Below are 3785 nucleotides of genomic sequence, written 5' to 3'. Positions count from 1 at the left end.
GACAAAATCCAGTGACAATTTTTTCTCCAATTTAAATAGTGCTTTGTGAAAAATCCAGGTGAGACTGTTTTGTAGCCCCCATATAATTATAACAGCAGCACAAGGCCTGCCAGTTACAATACGTTACACTGAACTACAGGCTGAGTAATAATAACATCTCATCCACAGCTTTACCTCTTTATTTGTACTGATGCTGCCACAAACTCCATACATTTGGTGCAGTGTTTCTGGGAACGTTTTTTATGCTGGAATACAAGAAACAAAGGAAATAGCTCTAGAACGCAATTGAGGTTAAACTAAAAATCAATAAACAGTTTCATTTAAAGAAAAAAATAAAATAGTAAAATTCAAAACATCATTTATTAATGCACGTTATATTTAAAAAGCAATATCTGTAAACAAAATCTGGATCTCTCAATAACAAGTTAATATATGCACTAAACCTTAATTGGGACCAAGTGGTAAAAAAAATCACAATAAAAAATCTCTCAAAATTACCTTAGTCCACTCTCTGTGTGGTAGAAGTGAATTACTGCTGGGGTTGTAGCTAAGATTGCTTTTTCAGTGTATCTTTTTCAGTGTTTCTTTACCTTCTGTTCCTTTGTATGTGCTATAGATATCCAGATCCCAGTATCGTAGCAAGTGAAGCCCCTTAGTTGACAGCAGGCTCCGGAAGATTCAGACAAGTCAACTCTGTGACTTCCAGATGCAAGGGCCGATGTTACACTCCCTTATCGCTGCACAATCAGCCAGCTTGATTCTGCAGAGAGGTAACTCACAGTCACCCAGCAAGATTAAGGCATTCTGTACATCAACTTAAACACATCTGTGGTATCGGTATATGCAATCATGTTCTGCACAATATATATTTATACTTTGCACACAATTCTTTTTTTCCTTTAAACTTATATGGAATGCTAAAATCATTGACGATGGCCAGGTCACAGGACACTTTAGGTGTGTAAAGTTAACCCAAAAGTATCTGTCAGTTTTATACTCTGTATTATTAATACCGCATACTGCATTGAGGTTACTAAATGTGAGCAGAACCTTTGCTAGACCTAAGTGTTTTTAATATTTTATAATAAACAGACAGTATTGCACTATTGGTATTTTGTTTCTGCTCTCTTCTATGACCATTAACTACATTGAGCGTGAATACTACAATACCTCAGAAAGCAGTGAAGTGTGTTTATCCAGGTGCCACTGAAGTCTCTCCCTACATCATGCAGCACTTACCTCATGCGATTGAGGTAAATAATTGTAAATAGGAACACCATAGACTCACCCCAATGTTATATTTCAGGACATTCTGTACATAACAACACATATATATAATACTAGCAATTTTTGGTCTCAAACTATAGGGCATATTTAACATTGTGTCAACTATGTTGCATTCCCCGGCTTCAACACACTTGCCAGATATCGACAGACATTGCTGCTGCAAACCTACATACAACACCCTTATTTATAAAAAAATATGTCAAAAACACACGCGTCAAGTCCGACGCGATGAGCATCAAAGTGAGCATCGGAGCTTTGGTAAATTAGAGTCATCGATGTTGCGAGTATCCTTATTTATCTAATAATTTACCTTGCATGTCTATCGAATGAAGACATTTTAGTGTTTTTATTGCAACTTTATTCAAACCATTGTACATATCTCTATTAATATACTCATTGAGAGATATATATATATATATATATATATATATATACACATACACATACATACATATATATATATATATATATATATATATATATACATATATATACATACCATGTCCAGTTTAATTCCATATAGAGAATAAACAAATGCTGCACTCACTGGTCTTAGAAGAAAAAGTCCCTTTATTCACAAGTTTAACAATGCATCAAAAAAACACAAATACCCCCAAAACGTTTCGGTACCCTCCTGGTACCTTTCTCAATGGGTGTGTTGCAATTCTCCAGCAAAGAATCCTAACTTACTAACACCCCTACCACCCTATTTAAACCCCTAACGTGCCCCTAACTTCCGGTATCACTGACCAATGCGAAGCGGTTGCGTCACTATTGCCGAACATAATAAGAAAAGAAAAGCAGCAACGTGGCTAATTAACATAGTCACGCCTTCTGGGACTGGCAAAATACCTTGTCATCATCGGCTAACTTTAATGCGCACGCAACCCTGCAATCAGCTGGCAAACATGGAAGTTAGTTAGAAAGGCAGATGCCTCTCTCGAAATGTGAAAAGAAAATACCAATTTAAAACTAATGAAATTTAAAAACGGCTAAGCAGACTACTAATGTAGTTAGAAAATGTTACAGGCGGTATATATCGAATTTGGAACTTTTTCAAATGCATAATTTCACTAATATTTCAGGCAATTAACAAGATGAAAACATGATTCCCCCTATTGTCTGGAAGTATCAGACATGCATTGTAGTGGCATCATGCAGAGATATCTATAATAAAACAACGCCAATTCCCTCTTCATAATCCTTGTAATATGGTAGAAACTCAGGTTGTGAACAACACACTCATAGCGGGTTTACAATTTGTTATCCTTTGGGAATCTCACAATAGGATAATCAATCAGGAGAAAATAGTGTTCCAACATTAGACTAAATTAAGTCACATAACCAGAAAAAAACCTAGATCATCCAATCATAGCCAAATCCAGCTACAGAAATACGTTATAGTCAAGTTGTACATTCAATCCTCTAGGAGAGACAGTGTCCAGACGATAGATCCAAGAGGCTTCAATTTGTAACAGTTTAGTTTGTCTGTCCCCAACTCTGTTCAACCATGGTACATGGTCAATGACCATTGTTCTTAGGCTTGCCGCAGTGTGCCCTGCTTGCATAAAATGTCTGGCAACCAGTTGGTCCGACTCTTTTTTTATCAATCGCAGCTCTTATTGAATGGCGGTGGTTGGCCATCCTTTCCTAGAACATGGTGGAGTTCTTTCCAACATAGACCAGTGAGCACGGGCATGTCAAAATGTATATCACGAAGCTGCTGGTACAGGTCAATCTATGATATATTTTATATTTCTTCCCTGTACGTGGATGATGGAATGTTGATCCAGTAAGCATGCTGTTGCATGTAGTGCAGTCCCCACACTTAAAGCAACCAAGTTTCCTGTTAGCATCTATCCAAGTGCCTTTCTGATAGCACCGTATGGTGTATACATCCGTGGTGGCTTCGTAAGAGTGAAGGGAGGGATTTATCAGTTTTCACAATCTCCCAATTCTTACGTACAGATTTCTCCAGGATTTGGTGCATGGGGGTAAATGTGGTGATCAGATTGATCTCATTGGTATTGGTTTTCTCCGTCTTCGTCTTATGGAGTAGTGCCCTTTGATCAAACTGTTAAAAGTTCAGTGAGGAATTATTGATATCCACTGATCTGTAACCTCTCTCTTTGAGTTTGTTTTTCATAGCATTTTCTTGGAGGACCCTGGTGTCCTTGAGTGTGTTGTTTGGAACCACTTGCATGAGTTGGTAGTTGACATCCCCTTTCTTTTGATTTGTAGGGTGAAAGCTAGTGGACAACAGGAGAGAGTTTTTATCAGTTGGTTTAGTATATAAGGATGTACTAAATCCAACTGACCCATCAACTGTGTATTTCAAAATTCTTAAGTCGAGGAATGGTATAGAATCCCTGCTAGTATCATGCTTAAATCAAATGGGTGATTCCAATTTATTAAGACCCTCAATCCAATTTTTTAAAGAATCAGAGGTGCCCCTCCATATGAGGAACACGTCATCTATATAACGACCAAACAGTTTA

This window comes from Bombina bombina, chromosome 3 (genome assembly GCF_027579735.1).
Source record: "Bombina bombina isolate aBomBom1 chromosome 3, aBomBom1.pri, whole genome shotgun sequence".
NCBI classification, from domain to species: Eukaryota; Metazoa; Chordata; class Amphibia; order Anura; family Bombinatoridae; genus Bombina; species Bombina bombina.
This window is presented reverse-complemented; position numbering follows the sequence as displayed.